The sequence below is a fragment of the Pholcus phalangioides genome, unplaced genomic scaffold (assembly GCF_987345545.1).
Source record: "Pholcus phalangioides strain wild (caught in Gottingen) unplaced genomic scaffold, Ppha-v1.0 ptg000172l_1, whole genome shotgun sequence".
Taxonomy (NCBI): Eukaryota; Metazoa; Arthropoda; class Arachnida; order Araneae; family Pholcidae; genus Pholcus; species Pholcus phalangioides.
The window spans coordinates 6,257,421-6,279,547 of record NW_028301637.1 but is presented as its reverse complement, the minus strand read 5'-3'; the positions used below and the strand labels follow the sequence as shown (position 1 = coordinate 6,279,547).

The window sequence follows — 22,127 nt, the reverse complement described above, 5'->3', positions numbered from 1 at the left end:
AATACTAAGATAAACTTAACAGGATAGAAAATATTTTGAAATGCAATTGAAATCAATCATACTTCTAAGTAACTAGTGTGAAACCTTAGCTTATAATGAATTTCGACAGCATGGAACGGGGAAGCCTATTGAATTTTAACAACATGTAGCAGGGCAGCAACTAGGAGGGAGCAGACAGGTCTTGCACCCTGATTACAAGACTGGTGGAGGTACAGAATTTCATACCTTTGACCATTCATTCAACATCATACGGACATCAAAATGCATACTAGCCCTGGCTGACAAAGTTTCTACTTTGAAGTAAATGCACTGAATTCAGGGCAATGTCTTTGAAGACAAACACTGATTGTGCAGATTTGTAACGTCGCCCTGTACTGTATTTTATGAGAGATTTCTTTTTTTAAAAAATCTGACTCTTAGGAGAGATGAAGCACCCCCCCCCCCCCCAGGACCTGCAGACTGTCCTTGTTATCACTGTAAGCAGTAAGCAGAATAGTCTGCTCAATCCAATGGTTGCTTACCTCAAAATATGAAACAATTTGAGTGTGTTTCTTGGAATGAAAGAAAATAAATACTTAGATTCAACTGGTTTAACATTTTAACAGCCTTTTAACAGTTTTATTGATTAAAAAAATATTTTTTGTTCATGAAAGCATTTAATATTTTTCCCTGAAGGTATAAAATTCCAAACTTAATTTGCAAAACAAAAATTTCATTCAGTTCAGAATTTGTCATAATGCTTTTTAAAATCTAATTTAAAGGAAGAATAAAATTTAATTTTTTGTGTTTTCAATTTTAATGTTGTTTCTATGGACATGAGCAAGTCCAGAAAACATACAGGAAAAACGTTTTTCATGAACTTTTTGGTTGATCTCTAAAAACTAAAGGATTAGAAGGGAGAGTAAAGGGAAAAAAATTACGAAAAACCAATCCATATGTCACTTTAGCAGGTACTAAATAAGTTCACACTGTATTATGGTTTTGCTCATTTTTTTGCCAAATATAACCAAAATTGAAATTGTACATGGAAAGTGAAAGAATAGTTTTATTATCAAGCATGTCAATAAGACCAAGAGTAAGTTGAGCACAACAGATTCAAGAAGTGGATAGCAGATTTGGAGGCGAGGCGGCTTTCTACATCAAAATATGAGAATGTCTCAAGCTAGTGTAAATGTCAACATGTGGTCTATTCCATCTATTAAAAAAAATCCTACAGCACGGTTGTACCGAAAATTATAATAAAAATTATAATAAAATTTGATTTTATGAAAACCTACAGTTGAAACGTTGACCCCACGACACATGGCTTGAATGCGATATATATTATAATGAGCGCAGAGAGCTCTTTTAATCTTCTGTATTGAACATCAGCATACAGATGAAGGTTATTTGAGGGCAACCATTCTATAGTTAAGGAGTAAAAGAAACATAATAAATAAAAATATGTTGATACAAAATACAAAATTTAAATAAACATTAATTGCAGGTAAAAACATCTATTTGAAGGTATGCAATGTTAAATTTTGATACAGAAAACAAGTATGATCATTCATGTTTTCCTAGTCACACAAAAAGACAGCACAGGTTGTATCTACGGATAGATCTACTAATGATTTTTCTAGCTTTGCTTTCGGGCAGTCAAAAACCTTCAATTTTTTTGATTTGAATAGAATAATAGAAATGTAAGAGATATTAACATTACCTAATCGCATATACAAGTACTATCATCATAAAAGGATAAGGCACAGTGCCCTTCAGCAGGTCTTAAACAAATCAGGGATAAAATTAGAAACAGTCAACAACCAAAATAATATATTTTTTAATGTTTTCCCAGAACCTGGTGACCTTTTCCTCATCGGTGGAAATGTTATTTATTCTGAAAATTATGTATTGCCTATAGACTCCAATTTAATTAACACAATATACAAAGTTTTAGGGATCAATGTTAATTTTTTAGTGACTGCGGCAAAAACGTTTTGCCACAGAGAGCAGCACGCCTACAATGGTGCAATTATTAAATGTGATTTCACATCACTCATAGTTAGAAAAATAGATGACAGCATTATATATAACAAGCATTATACAGTAACAAACTTCACGTTAAGTTCACAACAACTACACACACACATTCCAACATGTACCAATTCTTTAGAAATTCCACAGAGGAATATGAATGAGGTACATGTATGGTTTAGTAGTAGTTGTCACAGTAGCGCCTGTGATTTTTCAAGCCCAGCTCTTCAGCACATACTCACATGACATTAAACAAACATCTTGATTCTGTTGGTAGCAATACAGGACTTGACAAATTAGAATATTCAGGTGCCACCCTCCAGTTTATGAGAAAAGAATATTTCCCCCCATAAAAATGGTCGAAAGCAGCCATAGAATACTTTCTAAAGGGTCCAGGGATCATTTCCATTCACTACAATTGTATGAAATTGTAATTTATTACTTCAATTTCCAATAACATGCAAATTATAAAAAGAGCAACACATTTTAGATTTTATTATGGGGGTGGGGAGGGGGTGACAGCATAAAAATGGACCTATTGGGGATGTCAATGGTGCCTCGACCCTCACTAAAGGGGGAAGGGGGGTTCATGATGCATTGACCTCAATTATAGAGGGGGGTCTATGACATGAAAAAGGTTCTAAAGTTCTTTTCAATTTTTGTGTGACCCTTCCCATGTTGTTGATAAAGATCTTAAATTTCGGTTATCCTCAGATTCAATTCAATAATCACACACAAAACATTTTAGGTGCAAATACCAGTTTTTTAATGGCCTTCTAGATCTGGCACCTGGGATTTCTCAAGCCCTGCAGTACAGGATTGGGCAAATCTCAAAAAAATTTACGCATCCTTTTTTACGCATTCCGTATTTATTATAATACATGCCCAAAAAATATTACTCAATATGACTACTGGATTTACTTACTCAATTGTAAAAATCGATATTTTTCACACACAAAATAGTGATTACAACTATGATGTAATATTTATTAGCACACATTACTAACACATTAATCTTCTTCAAAAATTTGTAGTTTGTAATTTGACGACATAATTTACAATGTTTACAAAACAAAAAAAAGTCATACAAATAAAAGGAAAAAAAATAGGACTTTTTCAGGGACTGCACAGTGTGACAATATGACCTGTTTTCCAGGGACATATTCAAGTATTTTCCCTAATTATGGCCATCCCGACTTTTAAGATGCCCTGTTTTTCCCGCATTTTCAACAAAACCCACTTGGGTCATTCCATGTCAAATCACCTGGCCATGACACCTATAGTCTCAGATTTCAATGATTTTTTTTCTTTATTTTTGTTGCTTTTACCATCCTTATTAACCGTGTGAAATATTATTTGTTTATCTCTTCTTTTGTTTCTGTGGAATTTTTCATTAGAAAAAATACAACTTTTCTAACGTATTTTTAGACCAGAGACACAGCAGTTACCAAAACAACTTTTATTTTAAATTTCTCCTAAATATATGAAGTAAAATAATGGAGGAAAAAAATAATGACTTTTTGACCGTTAATATATTTATTCTGGCTCGCAACACAAAATTCATTGAAATAAGACTGGATCGCTCCGATGTCAAATCATTCAACTAGATACTGAAATGCAACCCATCATCCCAGATTCCAATTATTATTTTTTGTTTATTACTTCTACCATCCTTGTTGACCATGCAAAATTTCATGTACATATCTCAAAAACTTTTTGAGAAAAAAAAATGTTTTCTAACCTCACAAATGACGTCTCAAAGGCTAACCATTCAAGCAATATTATTTATGAAAATATATCATAACTTTGCAGATTTTCAATACATTCAAAAGAAATTTCCACTAAAATGCTCACAAAAAAAATGCAGATTATGAATATAAAGGAAATGCAAACCTTAGAGGAAGTCATCTAAACTTATTTTTTTTATTTTTTACACAATCTTTTAAACACTTTTTTTGGATGCACAGCATGAATTTTAAATTTTTTTAAAATTTAATCCCATTAATATTAATTAAGAAAGAAGACTTTAGAAGAGTAAACATTATTTTGACAGTTAATACATTTGAGTAACAAAAAAAAATTGTACTTATATGACTAATTAATTTGTACATTTTGACTTATAATGATTCATGCTTAATAAAAAGAAATTTACATTTTATTTTTCATGTATGCTTATGCTTATTACAGTATTCACTAAATTAAGTTTCATGAGTAGCTAATGCAATAATTCAAAACAATAAATTTTAAAATTCTAGGATTAAATGAATCCGCAAAATAATTAGAAATGTTAATGTAATGTGTCAAATTAGAGTTGGTGAAAAACAAAGCTTTTGGTTTAAATCATACTTACAATAAATTCATGTATTGTTGAATAAAATAATTTTTTAAATTAAACCTTCATGTTCAGATTCTTAGAAAAGTGTTCAAATTCCAAATAATTAAAAAAATAATTAATTTCACTTTTAATTGATCTATAAATATTTCTTATTATGTAACAAAGGCAAACTTTTGCAATCTGATATAATATTTTTGCATAAAGAATTATTTTGTATTTGATAAATCCAGATGATATTATTAATCATATATATAGATGTATTTTGAAGTGTTTTTTAACATGCTTAATTATAAAGTTATTTTACCAAAACATTGTTAATTTTTTTTAAATTTGATATTTACAGCATATATTTTAATAAACATATATTTAATACATATGATAAATATGAAATGGTTATACTTGTGTGGCAAAAAATTCTACATTATAATATTTAATGCAGGCCTATAGATTTTTCCCACGAAATAATTTTAAAATTGCTGATAAAAAGTCAGAATATGAGGCATAAAATCACAAAGAATGAAATAATACAACCTGATTGTTGTAGCTGAGGCAGATGGTAGAGAGTAGAATTGAAACCTAATGTATATAATGCCTGGTGGTGATATATTAGATGTGATGTTTATTGTTGTGATGATTGTAAAAAATAGCTTCTGTGAAGACCTAAACTGTGGCACACTGGTCCTTGTCCCTCAGAGGGCAGCTGGTATCTTATTTGATTATAAGACTTTATCAGGGCAGCAGGTGATGATAGTCACTGCTGCTGCTTCATTGAGAAAGCTAAAACAAAAGTGTTAGAACTAAACTGCCTGCCCGCCCCCCCCCCCCCCCCATCAAATGATGCAAGTCTCAATTATGATCTTGCTGAAGATGGAGAATGTGCTCCATAAATTAGCCTACTCCAGGGTTAGCAAATTTTTCTTATGATAACACAATTTCCATTTGAACTAAATATTTTATATCATTTTGGAATTCAAAGCAAAATGTCAGAAAAGACACTTGAAATTTATAGTGTTGCAAAAGAAACTGGATCTGACTGTCATAAAAAGTGTTATGCAAAAGTGAAAAATCTGTTACCAATTACATCATTGGATCCATCAGACAACAATCTTTTGATCTTGAGGAGTGGAGAAGTTCTGAACATTTATCTACTGCGTGTAAGCATCATAAAGCTTTTTTCTCCACGAAGTATGAAATATACCCGAAAGCATGCTTTAATCCTTTTAAATGTCATAAGAAAAGAAATAACAAAAGGTTTAAAGATAGTAAACTTGTATTTTTCACAGAAAATAAATGAAATAGATGGTTTTACAAAATCAATTATAGGGCAAAAAATATGCCATGATTGTAGGGACAAAGTGAATAAACACATCAATAAATTAGGTGAAGAAACTGAATACTGTGAAGAGATGAATAGTGATATTGATGTAGAGATAAATAACTTGGAAATGTCAATTTCTAAACAAGAAACACTTGAAAAAATAAATTACTCTCTACAGAACATAGAAAAGTCATCAGTTAAACTTCATAGGGTAGCTCAACAGTGCAGGTTAAACAATGCCAAAAGAAAAGTTGAATCTGCCTGTAACACTTTAAAATCAAAGGTTTGTAAAGTTTTTGAAGAAGAATTACCAGAAAATGAATCGTAAAGCACACTTAATGAAGATATTAAACAGAAAGCAAATGATATTATTTTGATTGTTTCAAATTTTAACTATGGCCCCTGCTTCATGGAATGAGGAAAACAATCTGTGAAGAGTTGTCACTGAATATGCTGTGTGAAAAGCAGGACAGCTTTTGTAAATGAAAAAGCAAAGGTGAGCCCTTGTGTTTTTATAAAAAGAATCAAAAATTAAATTTCAACGATTTTTTTGCAATCTAATTTTTTAATGCAAAGGTTTAAATTTTCTTTCCTAGTCATAATCTAATTTTTTTGTGAGCATTTTAGTGGAAATTTCATTTGAATGTATTGAAAATCTGCAAAGTTATGATATATTTTCACAAATAATATTGTTTGAATGGGGTTAGCCTTTGAGACGTCATTTGTGAGGTTAGAAAACATTTTTTTTTCTCAAAAAGTTTTTGAGATATGTACATGAAATTTTGCATGGTCAACAAGGATGGTAGAAGTAATAAACAAAAAATAATAATTGGAATCTGGGATGATGGGTTGCATTGCAGTATCTAGTTGAATGATTTGACATCGGAGCGATCCAGTCTTATTTCGATGAATTTTGTGTTGGGAGCCAGAATAAATATATTAACGGTCAAAAAGTCATTTTTTTTCTCCAGTATTTTACTTCGTATATTTAGGAGAAATTTAAAATAAAAGTTGTTTTGGTAACTGCTGTGTCTCTGGTCTAAAAATACGTTAGAAACATAGTATTTTTTCTAATGAAAAATTCCGCAAAAACCAAGTTTACATAATTTTTTTGCATGTAAATTTCAAATATAAGCGTATGAATTATTTTGATTCATATTCTGTATGTTTTTGTGAACACTTTAGTGAAAATTTCACTTGAATATATTGAAAATTGAAAAAGTTATGATTTATTTTCTCAAACAATGCCACTTAAAAATTGAGCCTCGGAAAAGTCATCTGAATCATTTTTTGATAAATTTCCACATTTTTTTTCTCAAAAAGTTTTAGAGATATGCAAATAATATTTCACACGGTTAACAAGGATGGTAAAAGCAATAAAAATTAAAAAAATCATTGAAATCTCGGACATTTTGGCATTTTGCCAGGTGATTTAAAATGGAATGACCCACTTAAATTTTCACTCTTCACTGAAATTAAGGATGAAATTTATTTTTCAACTAATAAATTATATTATGATAATTACGACTAATGGGAACTATGAATATTATGACTTAAAACTATGAATATTATGTCACATATTAAGCAAGCAACTTAGTTTTTCTTTTTGTAGAATTCATCGTAATCCACTGTGATATGCAGTAACTCTTCATTTCCTGCCATTGTCGATTTTAACAACTTCTCTCACTTTTGGCATCATATTTTGCAGCAATCTATGATTTCTAGGGTTTTTTTTTAATCCTGATTTCTCACATTTTAATTGGAGAAACATAGTTGACTAAGGGATTTTTCATTTTTTACAAAGCAACAATTTGAGGATTTTCAGGGACTTCCTCTGGCTCATTGTTGAGGAACGTGATTCATCTCTGATAGTTTAAGACATATTGCTGAATTAAAATAATATATATTTTATTAATATATATTTAGGTAGAATAACGGCATGAAAGCCGTACAAACATTGACAGAAATTTGTGTCTTGCAATTGTCGGTTCTTTTTCCCCATACGTGTGTATACATACACATACATGGATGTTCGATGGCATCACATCAGCTCTGTTGCTATTGGTGTATGCGGCACCACAGTCTTTTCTATAAACAGGGCTCTGTCCAGACATTTTTTTTATAGGGTCCTGTTTTTATGAAAAATAAGTAATTTTATGGGAAGAAAATAATCTAGTTTATTGATAACAAAAGAAATCAAATGCCAAATTAAACTAGAAACTTTCTCAAATTTCTAGTTTGGTGTCTTCAGAGCTACTTTACAGTATCCTTCAACTATAAATTTACATTTTTTTACATTACAAATACACATAGGTAACAAATCAGGCAAATGTGGCATTTGTAAATTTTTTAAATTTGTAAAATTTTCTCTGATCTACTTTGCATTGAAAATTACTTCTCTATAATAATCTTTTCGATAGAACAAAACAAACAGATTTGCTTAGAAAACTCAATTATAATTTGATTCATATATATATATATTTCAAGACAAAAAAGTTACTCACCTTTTGTTAGCAAACACCATAAAAATGTATTCTCAGAAACTGATACCTTTGCAAAATAAAAATATATGTATAAATTAAATATGATAAAAATACTACATTAAGCATTTATGTCTTTTAATACACATGTGCTAAAATATTTTCATATCAAAATATCCCATTTTATAAGAAAAGTTTAGCAAAAACTACCTGGTGTGAACGTGTTAACTTCCAAAGCAGAATGCTTTGCATTTTCCTTCAACGAGCTCTCAGCTGACTGAAAATGTTCCGCAGTAGGAATTCCCACAACAACTAATCACACACAGAAGTTTTTCTCCCTTCTCTTAAAATTCTTCCAGAGACTGTTTTGCAAGTCTAATTGGTAAAATTGGTTATATGCGGTTACTTGATTGGTGTTGGACGACATAAAATTTTTGGGATTTGTATATACCAACATGGAAGGGGTTCATTATGTCCTAGAAAAGTTGAGTATGACCGATTATCTTATTTAAAAAAAAAAATGTCTGGCTCCTCAACAAGTTTTCTGGCGAATAGATTTTTTTTTTTGTGATTTGTCAAGCTCTGAAAATACCTAAACATGTATACCGGCTCCATCAGCCCATAATATAAAAACAAGTTGATTGTTTTCTCTCATTCAAGTTCAATAAAACCTCTTCAGGAACACTTGGCAAAGACCACTTGTCAATGCAGTAATTATATTATAACTTGCCTTGGTCTATGAAACCCAGAATTGGAAAACTGGGCTGTTACCAGGGGTTTTTGACATGACAAGCATCAAAAACTGGTTTAAACCGTCAAAAATCTAAATGACGCTTTTGGATAATTGCTTTGAACATAATAGGTTATACAACATGATAAACTTACTTTTTTGCATATTACAATGTTTTACTATTAATTCATTATAATAATTAAAACAAAATATTAATTATAATTTACAATTTTAAATTTTTTAACATAAGAAAAGTCTATAACATATAAAATATAATTTTACGGTTTGTTTTATCCAAACTACTGATTACTTGTGTTCAATATACTAAGCGAAATAGAGCTGGTTATTCAAAATATGTGAGATAGGACATCACAGGGTTAGGTTTTGACTTCAGAAACTAACTCAGTATTCAAACCGTCAGAAACTTAATGTCAATGTTATCAAGTACTTTTTTTTTTAACCTGGTAGAAATGTTGTATAACAAAGTATGTTCATGTAGATTAAAGTATTTTATATTTTGAATTACAATTACTAAGCAAATTCTGATCTGCCCAAATTTATATAAAAATTCTCACACAGCATGTGTTAAACAAATCTATTCTCCCCTAACAATTCCTTTGCTCGGGTTACGTAGAGTATTTTCAATTAAAGCAGAGCTGGTAGTACTTGATACCCAAAACATTGTTCTACATGTTTACATACAGCTTCAATCCAGAAAGTCATTGCATTATAAATGCTAGTAAATACACCATATCATAGTCAAACTTGGTCATTCTTATTTTTGCACTAAGAATAAGTTACTGTGGTTTCTTAAGCATCGTACACAAGCCACTACTGCCAAATTAAAGGACATTTTAGTTTTACAATTTGGTATTTTTATTGCTAGATATATTCTCATATTATGAACAATAAGGGATTGTTTTAAAAGTATCAGCGACTACCTATATAATTTAATAATAACAGAAATCAACATTACATACATGATAAAAAAACTTTTTAAACCACCTATCTGTTATGATAAGAGTACAGCAGGCATTTATATCTATATACTTATATAAGCAGTTGAAGAAATTTTGAAAGGAAAAAAATCATCTTGAATTAAAGAATATCAAATAGTTCCATAGTTTTTAGTATCTTTTATGCTATGCTTTATTCAAATTGCATATATATATATATATTTATTTCATTTTTAAAAAAACCATATGTATTGTCCAAAATAATTTTCTAGAGAGTAGAAAATTATTTAACAATCATATTAAATATTTATTCTTTGTGTAACATAGTCACTTTAAACATCACAAACAATTAAAGTGTGTGTGTTCCAATGGGAATTTTTATATTGAAAAGCAATGTTTGAGGTTTTTGACAGAGGTTTTCAACGTGACTGTCAAGCGTCAAAAACCTGCCAACAATGGTTGTTACACATTAAATGACCCATGGAACGTACAAATTGAGCTTTCACATATGGGCTAGCATTTCAGTGATCATACAATGCTAATATTAGTTCATTTCACTCTGCTGTTAAAAATTAGCACGAAACTCCAGACATTGTCAGAAATGGGAAGGTTCCTTCATTACACTGGACAACAATGAAATTGCATCTCACATGGAAATATGCTATTTTGGATGATTTTGATCTGCTGAACACAAATATTACCATGAAAAAGATTTACAAGTGTTGTTTTTGAGATATTGCCCTGTTAACAGTTAGAAAGTGTTTTAAAAGCGTTGTTGTATGGTGAAAAAGCGGTAAGGAAAATTGAATGTTACCAGAGACAATGGTCAATCTTAATGCTGGTGACTACTGTTAGACAATTATAAGAGATGTTCCTTATATCCAGTTTACACATGCAATGCAAAACAAAGGATGTGTCAGACAGTGGTAACTTAACTTTATTATGCTGCAATACATTTGTATTTGTGTTGTGTTCTTATGTATACTAATGTCATGACTCTATATATTAATAAAGTTTCTATAAAAGCTTATTTGTGTTTTTTTTGTTTTTTATACATTTACGTTAAGTTTCAAAGTATTTATTGTATTTTTATATGCATATTAAATATGCACTTTCTAGAGATGCGAGGTGAGAATTTTTACATCCATTCTCCTGAATGTAAAAATTGGAGAATAATCAATATATTCATTTTTCTTATAAATAATTTAATTTTTTTACTAATGTTGTTTATATTGTGAAATATAAATCAGTTTTCATTGCTTGAAACATTTACAACAAAACAATTTTTGGTATAATCACCCCCCAATGACAACTTTTAGTTCGAGGTCATGATGAGAGGTTTTAAAAGTTTGGTTACGACGATTTTAAAAACCTTTAGATTAAAAACTTAAAAAATTATTTTATAATTAGATAAATTTTCAGAAATAAGTTCACAACAAAAAAAATTAAATCAAAGTTGATTGATAAAGGAAGCTATTCTTATATAACCACCTTCATTCTAAAGTACAGAACTGTTTTCTTCAATGCACACACACTTAAATTCTCTATCACTCACATTTCTTTAGAGGTTGTGCAATTCAGCCTCATTGGCTTAATTTCCTTGCTTTCAAACTATATTGTGGTCTACAAACTTCAACATATCCATCTTCTTGATGGGAAGAGAGACAGCGATAGAGAATATTCTCAAAGGACTACTATTATAAATTACTAGAGAATATTCTTATCAAAAATAATTATTATTCTCAAGTTATCTATTGAGATTATTTATTATATATAATACATGTTATTACACATATATTCTTAATAATTACTCTCTGGAAAGATTTTTCGGTAACTGAAATTCCTCAGTAATTTATGAAAGTAGTCCTTCCAGAGAATATTCTCAAGGATATTATATGTAACTATATTATAAATAACTGGAGAATATTCTCAAAGGACTACTATTATAAATTACTAGAGAATATTCTTATCAAAAATAATTATTATTCTCAAGTTATCTATTGAGATTATTTATTATATATAATACATGTTATTACATATATATTCTTAATAATTACTCTCTGGAAAGATTTTTCGGTAACTGAAATTCCTCAGTAATTTATGAAAGTAGTCCTTCCAGAGAATATTCTCAAGGATATTATATGTAACTATATTATAAATAACTGGAGAATATTCTCATCAAGAACTAGTAAGAATATTCTCAAGTTATTTATAATAGCAGTCCTACCAGAGAATATTCCTCGATGAGTTATCAATAATATATTCTCCAGAAAATTATTCTCGAGACTTTTACATCTCTAGCAATTTCAAAGGAAACCTTAGCCAATCCAACTTCTTTATAGTGAAATTCTTGTTCAGCACACTGAATTACATGAGAAAAAAAATAATTTTTGTTTCGCACACAAGAAACTTTATCATAATTTGTTGTTCAATGTTATCTAAGACGACAGCTCTCAACCTTAATTTAATTAACCTTTCAAGCTTAATATACCTTATGAGGCTTGAATACTTCTTAAAATATGAAAATCAGTGGCTCTACTTTTTTGCATAACCACATTCCAGTGGATTTTTTTTGTGTCTTAAATTCCAATTCCCATACATCTTTAAACAATCACATCCCATAAAATTTAAACTTCTGTTCCCAAAGTTTCTCTCCCGCACCTGAGCCAAGTACTTGCTCATGTGTTTTGTACTTTTTCATTACTTGACTTTATTTATTGTGAATGGCAGGGATGGCGCTTACATCACAAAGGAGGAAAGAACAAAAAATAAACATACAAAGGAATAAAATAAACAAGCATGTAAAATAAAATATGCATGGCGATATAAATAAAATACACTAAAGATGTGTATGTAAAATTACATAAAAGAATACAATGAAAAGTTAAAACCATAACGAAATAACAGTAGCTGGCTCAGAAGTAATAAAAACTGAAAATTCAATCGTAACATTCCCCTGAGGTTATGCACAACTTGATGCATGCAATTGACAAGAGAATAAGAAAGAAAAAAAAAGAAATGCTCAGGCAATATTTTTAAGAGAAAGTTGTAAACACTGCTACAGTATTTCAGCGACTCTGTTGTCAGTCAATAAGTGGTTTCGTTGATTGAACACTGACAGGAATGCGGAACTGAAATTTACATCAACAAAGCAGCAGACAAATACAATTCTTGAAGGGTCGTCCTTAAACTCAATAAGAAATCATGCAGCTGTTAAGCAGAAGCAGATTTATGGTTTTACCACATTTGGGTTACTCAAATTTTGACACCCTTCTCCTATTCTAATTTTCTTGACTACTCATTCCTCAAATTATTCGAACTTGAGTATGGTTCGCTAACTCCTGCAAATACACCTGTCTGGAAATTATTCATTTGGTCACTCCCATGCTTTAAGTCATTATTTTATATGGTCCCACCCTTACTCACATTCTATTTTGGTCATCCACATGCTTGCAAACTCTCTAGGTCACTCTTTTGGTTGCTCACTGACCTAATCTCCTTACTTTTTAGACAGAGGCTGATTTATAGTTATGTCATCTTTCTCCTATCGTAGTCTTGAAAATCCTTCTAAACATTCTTCCCACCCTTCGCCCATCTTAGTCTAGTAATTTTTTTGACCATTCACTCCTCGAAATTGCCCCCTGCAAATACATCACTGCCGTTAAACCAACCCTTTTCTCAAATGTTGAGGCCATGAACAGAATATGATGTCAACGATAGCAACAGGAAAAATAATATATACATACGAGACGGGTAAAAAACACTTTGACACCTAAACACGATCCAAGACTCAAAAAATTACCAACAGACATCATTTAGAAGTGAAATCAGTGGAAAGAAAACACAAAAAATCACAGCAGACTGAAAATTAAACAAGAAACTCGTTGCAGAAAACATCATGACATAACAAACCCGAAATTCATTCCAATCAAACCAGCGTCTAAATCTTAGACATTAAATTACACTAAAACTCAAAGAAGGTATATAATATTTACAAGAAGCCAGTGAAGATGACCCAAAATTGTTGCATTTTGCATAGAAAATTCCTCAATTACGTACAGTACACGCACATACACATTACCTGCACTTTTACTGTTATAACACAATCAACTGAATTACTAATTCATCTTCTATAGAGAATATACACAGCGATCGTATGTGTGTGGTTTTGCACTAAAAAGCTCATGTTCTAACCCACTCTTTTGGTCACTTACATGTTTACAAACTCTCTAGGTCATTCCTATGGTCACTTACATGTTTACAAACTCTCTAGGTCATTCCTATGGTCACTTCTACACTCACATACTCTCTAGGTCACTCTTCTGGTCATTTACATGGTTTCAAATGTTCTAACTCTTTCGGTCACTCACATGCTCACGAACTCTCTAGATCCTTCTTTTTGGTAACTTGTTGACTTGGTCCTTTGCACTATAGGTCACCATTTTAGTCACTAACATGTTTAAACCGTCTAGGTCACTCACTGACCTAGTCCCTTTGCTCTTTAGGCAGAGGGAGATTCATGGTTTTGCATGTAATCCTAGTCTAATTTTCTTGACCATTAATTCCTCAAAACTTGCTGCCCTCGGCTATAATCTGCTAAGCCCCCCCCCCCCCACCTATAAATACGCCATTGCCGCTAAGTCAACCCTGGCGGAGTATTTTTTTTTAAAAGGTAGGGGCCCCCCCAGCGAAACATGACGTCGACAATAGTGACAACAGAGGGATGATAAAAAAAAAAACATTTCACCGTCATACAAACACGATCCTAGGCTCAAAAAATCACCAACGTCCACGACATTTCGAAGTCAAATCCATGAAAAGAAAACTCACCGAAAATCGCCGCGGGTGAAAAATCAAACTGGAAACACGTCGCAGCAGCAGACATCACGACACTAAAAACTCGAAACCCATCCCGATCGACTCCGGAATCGAACCAGTATCGAAATCACAGACATTAAAATGACACTAAAAACGACTTGGGAAACGCGTATATTATTTCCAAGAAGCCAGTGAAGATGACCCAAAGTTGTTGTTGTGTTTTTTTTTTTTTTGGCTATAGAAATTCCTCGATTCCGTACCGTACACACACATTACCTACACTTTTAGTGTCATCACAAACAATTAGTGTCGCAACAATCAAGTAAATAATCAATCACTCACCTTACATAGAGAATATACACGGCGATCGTATAAAAAAAAAAGCGCGGCGTGCTGAAAAACTCACATCCTACAATAAACGCCAGGCCCCAGACGAATATGGCCGCAACGTAAACGCAAACATAGCAGCGAGGAAATGGACTCACCCACTTGCCAAAAAGCTACGGAGGGGCAAATATTTTTTTTTCTTTACTCCCGTTTTTTTTTTTAATTACCGTTAAAAGACATTTAAAACGTATAATGACGAATCGATAAATTTAAAATTAATAATTAAAGTGATTTAAAAAACGATTTCTATCAATTAATTAATCGTCGGTGGTAATATTTTGCGTTTTCCTGGCAACGTTTCAGGTGATCGAGAGTATGTAGCACCCCCCCGTCGGGTAATGGAACCGTCCTGAGCTTATACGCCATCATCCTATTCATACAACATCGACGGCGGAAAAGAGCAGAAGAGGAACTGCAAGGGAGCGGGTAATATGTCGCCGTCGTTGAGAGAGCGAGGTAGTACTGAAATGTATATTTATAAATATTATTTTTCTTCCCGGTAGTAGCGTTTTTTTTTTTTCAGTACTAGAAGGGCGGTAGCGCCCATTTTTTATTTTTTTTTAAGGGAGATAATTATGAATACAAAACTAAAGCGACGATTAAATTAAAGAGACGATAATATGTTGATTTGTGATGCATCACAACCAGGAAGGTTGCCAGTAATTGCATAAACATTCGCGATTCCACACCCATTCCTGACCAGGTTATAATTATCATTCACCGAGATAAATTTTCTTTTCATAAATAATTTCAATTCCTATATTGCTTAGTGCAAATTAATAAATGGTAATATTACAGTGAAATAATGGGTGTGATTAGCACAAGCATTGAGGGACCAAGTAAAAAATATATTTAGCTAGTCAGTGTATGTGTTATTATTGAAATGTAGGATTACTTGTGTGATTGTCAGACCCTGATGATCATTATTAGAGATAAATCAATATCCATGAATTTTTTCTTTCTCTAGTGGGAATTAACATCATGTTACATGGGTATGCTGTGACACATAGGCTATTTCATGACACTTTAACATAAGGGATTCTTAACCAATCGGTCACGATCCAAACTTGTGTCGCAGGGATTAAAAAACAACACAAAACATAGCAATATACAAAATAAGCTTCGAAGTTATTGATACACCCCCCCCCCCACATCCTTGAGGAGGGACCCAAAAAATTTATTCTCTAGTAAATTGATAATGTAAAACATTTTCCAAAGTGTGCAATATCGCTCCTCTGGGGATGGTAGAAGCTCTATGTTTAGTTCGGATTTTATGGGTTGGCTTGAGCTGGGGGTGATGAGAAATATTTTGAAGGGGCCAAGAGGGAACAGTTCTGTTACAAATGTACTTTAATTGCGTTGCTGGTTTTATCAATTTAGAAAAATAAACAGTTCCACGGATCACAAAGCTGATCTTGTTGATAATGAACAATGTTTTAAAAACGAGTGTTTTACATATTTTACAACATGCTTATCATTATACATATTTTGTGACTTCAGAGTAAATCACTCACAATCCTAAAATCCAAGCGTTAGAAGTGTTTCAGGATTTGTGGGTGAGAGCTTCAGGCAGGAATTCTCTCATTTGTGAATTAATTTCGGAGGGTGCTCGAGCACTTCCAGCTGACACATCACTCTACTAAGACCTTCATATATTCATGGTGATGCTAACTGCTGTGCTAGTTCACAGTTAAGGAATAATTACCTCCATTTAAATAGACAAAATATAAGAACAGTCTTGTAAATGAAATACAAATATTATTAGAGGTGACTCGATCACAACAATATTCGCCATCGCCACTTCAAAAAAAACGAATACTGTGTGATGCATATTGCAAAACAGTGTGCTAGTGCAACATGCCCTCTACACGGGAGTAATATACACAGCTCTGGCCTTCAGATAAACTAGACTATACATTAATTTATTTTTCAATGGTAGGAAAGCTACAGGATAGGAAATAATAACGATCAGGATCACAAGTTCATCATCAGGAAATGGTATATTGCTGAGAGTGATTTAATGCTTTTGATAATCCAAGGTGGAGAGAAAAAGCCAATGGTCAACAAGCTAATCTTCATTCTCAAATTAGATTATTTACATTGGATTTTCAAAACTATTTCAATATTAACATTTTCAGTACGATGAAACCTGTATGAAACAGAACGTTGAGAGACTGAAGTAGCATTTCGTTTTAGACAGATTTTATAGAGGTGCATATCAAAGCACTTATCATTGAACACAGACTAGCTTTTGGCTCTCTTCAAGACAGGCTTTTGTCTCACACAGTATCCATCTTAGATAAATTTCCCTGCACCACAGGACTTGACAAATTGAAAAATATGTAGGCGCCAGCTACATTCCTTAGGAGAGCCAAGCATGGTTTTTCAAGGAAAATGACCCTAAATAAAATTTTTATGACTTTTTTGATTTGGTAACTCTTTTCCATGTTGAATGACTTACTGTAATAAAATCAGAAAATTTTAGGCACCAATACCGATTTACTTGGCACCTGGGTAAATCATTTGTCATACCCTGCTGTACCAAGATTAAGTAATCTGAAGCCCTTTCAAAAATATATGCATTGCCAATGGAACCCAGCACCACATCTGGTCTAAAACTTAGTCTATAATCCTAGGTTATGTAATATAAGAAATTTATAAAAAATACAACGGCTATGGCTGTTATATATAACTTATATCATAATTGAATTACGGCCCCCACACACCCAGGGCGAGGCTGACAGGGATCTAGCCTCATACTATGAATTCATTACAGAGGGGATACCATGAAGAAGTCTGGCTTGGGGCCCCTACTGCAGGAACTGGGGAAACTACATTTTTTTTACAGGGCTTGATGAATCCTAGGCACCAGGTCGCCATGGTGACTAGACAATCGGTATTGGTGCCCAACCTTTTTTACACGATTGCTAAATTAGTCAAAGGATGGCATAAATTTTTTCTATTTCATTGCAATGCATATTTCAACATGAGAAGAAACTATTCGGTGCTGGAAAAGTCGACAAAATATTAATTCGAGACCCTTCCATGAAGAATGATTGATTCCGCTGGCCCCTGAACTTTTTTTTTTGATTTGTTAAGCCCTGACATAATACAACTATCCATGTTATAACATGTTCAATTAATGGAGTGAATTATCTGGGACAAACCACTTTTGCTTACGATTGAACATTCCTAAGAAATTAGATACAATCTAGGATGGAATAATAAGAAATCGATTCATGCCCTCTTCATGGAAGGGGATTGAAGGTAAGTGAATTCAAGGGAACCTCATGATGACAGAGTCCAAAAATTTGAAGGAAAAAAAATTAGCGCTACACAAATGCGCTTCAAGTTATGGATGCCCCCTCCCCCATATCCTTGAATGGGGAGCCTTTATTTGCAGTCACTCTAGGAAATTGATCGGCGCTTAACCAGACATGAATCTCATACATATTCCTCTGCGGAATTCCTAACCAGGACCTGTTTTTTGCATAGGATTTTTGAAATTTTTAAGGCACAGTCTACATGCCCTTTTCCCCTACCTCAAAAAGGATGCTACTTATAATAACCCCCCCCCCCCGTAAATTTGTTTGCCAGGCCATTTCTAACAAATCAGTACATGTTGGAATGCATGTTCAGAGTATAAGCGTGACCTGATATTATGCCGTTGGAGCTGTGTTTTTTCATGTTATACTCTCTGGTGATGTCATCCGTCTTTCATATTTTGAAGTGAAGATGCTTTGAACTTTCATATAAATTTATACTGAACTGAACGACCAGACTCTGTTGCTATCACATTATAAGCTCAGTGCCCTGCAGGACGTAGTCGTGCCAGAGAAGGTTCCAAAATACTGACTGGGTCCCAAATCCTGTAGCGCTCTCTGCACCCCCCCCCCCCCACACAACTTTCCTTATGGGGGTAAGGGGTATCATTTCCCAAAGATAATTTGCAATACATTGAATATTCCTTTCAGACCCAGAGCTAAAAAAACGAGAAGGTTGTTTTTAGTTTTCCCCCCCCCCCACTCTGTAGGTACTCTTTTTACCTCGGGGAGTTCAGTCCCAACTTGCAAAATGTAAATTGATACTGTAAAATAATGCAAGGTCAATCTATGATCCTTTGTGGAGGCAGTTTAAGGGGAAATTAATTAAAGGGAAATTGTGATGATGGGGTCGAAAAACTCAAAACTAAACTTAAGGATATACAAATGAGCTTCCAGTTATGAATACCCTTCATGACAGTGACCCCCGACCCACATCCTTGAATTTGGGAACCTCTTATATCCATTCCCTATCACTACTACTACTGAATTGTACATATACACCTCTTACACATTTCTCTGCAAAACTTCTAACCTGGACCTGTTTCTCACATGGGGGAAAACGGCACATGTTCTGGACTCCAAAACTTTTGCTTGCTTCTGTATTTTTTTTATGCACAGCCCACATGTTCCCTTCCCCTTGCGTACACCACTGCCTCAAAGAAGACTGCAGGTCCAGAAAATGCATATTTGCTGAAACTAATAAGAAACCATCCCTGTTCCTAACAAATTAGTACATACGTTGGAATGTGTGTTCTAAGCATGCCGCCCCCCCCATAAGGACGGGGCCAACAAGGATCCCGCCTCAGAATGATTTTCATATTTTTTGTTTTGTTTTTATACTATGAATTCACTATAAAGGGAGCTCGTGAAAGTCTGGTCCCGAGCTCACTAAAAATCCAACTTAGGGGCCCATCATTCTCAGTTTGCTCCATTTGCGAATCCAGGATGTGACGAGAGGGGCAAATAATGTAGGTCTGTTTGATTGTCCTGTATTTAATGGGACAGAAAATTTCCACATATTATTTGGCTCTTGGGAGGGGGACCGCCTCCCCCTCCCAGGATCCATACCTGAGTGAAGACAGGCATCTTCTGCTACAAATTGAAAGGAGATAGATATGTTTAGCTGCGAATTGAACAAATACAGGCATCTGCAGTTGCGAATGCAGCAAAGGTGGACATATTCAGCCATGAATGGAATGGAGATAGGCATCTTCAGCTGGGAATGAAGCCAAAATATATTCAGCTGCAAATGATGGAGGCATCTTCAGCTGTGGATGGAGCAGACATATCTTCAGCTGCAAATGATGGAGGCATCTTCAGCTGTGGATGGAGCAGACATATCTTCAGCTGCAAATAGAGTGAAGGCGGCATCTTTGGTTGCGAACGGAGCAAAGGCAGCTGATACAGGGTGCTGTGTGGGAGAAGCAACTTAACGGGTAGAGTCAGAACTGCGTTTTTCATGTTATATTGAAACCATCTATCTTCTAGATTTTAAAGTAGACTTTGAATTTCCATATAACTTCACACTGCAAATAATGTAAAATCGAGAACCAGGCTAGTTTTTTCTTGGAGGGGGGTTTAAGGGATATTTAAGGGAACCCTCCCCCCCCCCCCCATGATGACAAGATCCAAAAAAACACATTAAGGATATGTACAAATGAGCTTCTAGTTATAGATACCTCTTCCCCTCCGCGCGACCGAGGCAGGCCCCTTACAATTGATTCTCAAGCTAATTTGCGGGTACGGAATAATCGAGCTGCCGGAACACCCCAGGCTAGAGCTCTGTCAGATTAATTCTTGTGGCGGGAGGCCGCCCATATATTTATTCACAGCGAAATATAAACAAGTGAAGCTTTTACTCACCTTGATTCCTTCAATAGAGATGAGGGAGGGGGGTGGTTGATCTCTCGTTATTTATTTTCGAGTGACATCTGAGGAGAAAAAACAAAAGCAACACACGTTACATACAAGTGGAGCTGTTGTTACGGATCCCGACAACGAACAACACACAAAAATGTCTAAATTTTCAATAACTCACGCGTCCCGATCACTAATTAACGACTGAACTTTTGAGAGAGTATTTGATTACGCATTAATAAATGGCGTAGACGCCACTGTGTAAATTGTTCACCACTGAAAGCACAATAATAAAGAAAAACATTGGTTGTGTGGATGATGATAAATACACGACGTGCAACGACACACAGCACCACAGCGCTTACTCTCGCTAATAACAGAGGAGAGAGACAAGCAAGCAACAAGGAGGAGGAGGAGGAGGACAGAAAAATCGCTAAAACCCGCCGTACTTACCTATGACGTAACTCGTGTTTGGAACCGTTCCAACCAATCACAGATCCGTACATCCGCCAAAGAAGAAATAATAATGGAGAGAGAGAAAATGTTTTTTTACCGCCAATATATCGGTGCGGCGGCGATCCAAAAGAGAGAGAGAGGGAGAGAGATCCGGATGGATGAGCGCTTGTTATACTTTGTTGTGGCCTGTGCTGTCATCTTCTGGTGGAGATATCAACTAGATGTGTTAATGGGATGAATAATAGGAAGTTTAGGCACTAAAAATGGTCAAAATAGACACTAAAAAACGGTATTTATAATCAATGTAACAAAGGAAAAATAAATAAAATCTAAGGAATTAAGTTTCCGTGAACTGGCTAAAAATTGGTTGCAGTTTTCCGGTCCGGTTGCCCCCAGGCGGAAAAAAATTTAGAGGGCGGCAGTTGTAGGTGAGAAAAAGGAACACCGTTATTAGAATTATCGAATTTTAAAGTTGTGTGGGGGCGGCAAAATAGTGTTTGCCCCGGGTGGTAAAAATCTTAGTTACGGCCCTGGTGAGCGCACTTATACTCATGCCCCCCCCCCCACACGTAGGCGGAGACAGGGCCGTCTTAAGAGCATCATGGGCCCCCGGGCCAAGTGGTTTTTTTGAGGCCCTAGCTGATAACTTCTCGAAACATTCAACTACTTCGCGTTTTTCAGAGGCCCCCGGGCCGTGCCCGGGTGGGCCTATGCGTTAAGACGGCACGGGGCGGAGATAGACGTGGAAGTCTGAAGGGGGGGGGGGTGCACGATGATGATAATGTCAATTCATAGGCATAGTGTATGGCATAGTGATCTCTCAGAGTTAGGTGGATTCCAGGGCCAGCATTACCGAACTTGGAGCCCGGCGAAAAAATTATCTATGGGGCCCCTTTGAGTTACGAATTATTCTCATTTATTTGTTGCATTCATGACCCCCATATTCTACAGCA

At 34.1% G+C, this 22,127-nt stretch overlaps 1 protein-coding gene across 5 annotated transcripts in view; it reads right to left on the bottom strand.

The window, feature by feature from the left end:
- The window catches only part of LOC149063627 (paired amphipathic helix protein Sin3a-like), a 70,056-nt gene extending 48,947 nt beyond the window's left edge, over positions 1–21,109 (bottom strand). For 2 of the 5 annotated variants that reach the window (XM_089255881.1, XM_089255883.1), the window contains exon 1: positions 1,278–1,390. The gene's annotated coding sequence lies outside the window, so the exon portion shown is untranslated. Of the gene's footprint in view, positions 1–1,277; positions 1,405–8,170; positions 8,217–14,992; positions 15,120–20,724 lie in introns of those variants that run through there. The other 3 variants (XM_089255886.1, XM_089255882.1, XM_089255885.1) reach the window with 3 other exon arrangements.
- Between the last annotated feature and the right edge of the window lie 1,018 nt (positions 21,110–22,127).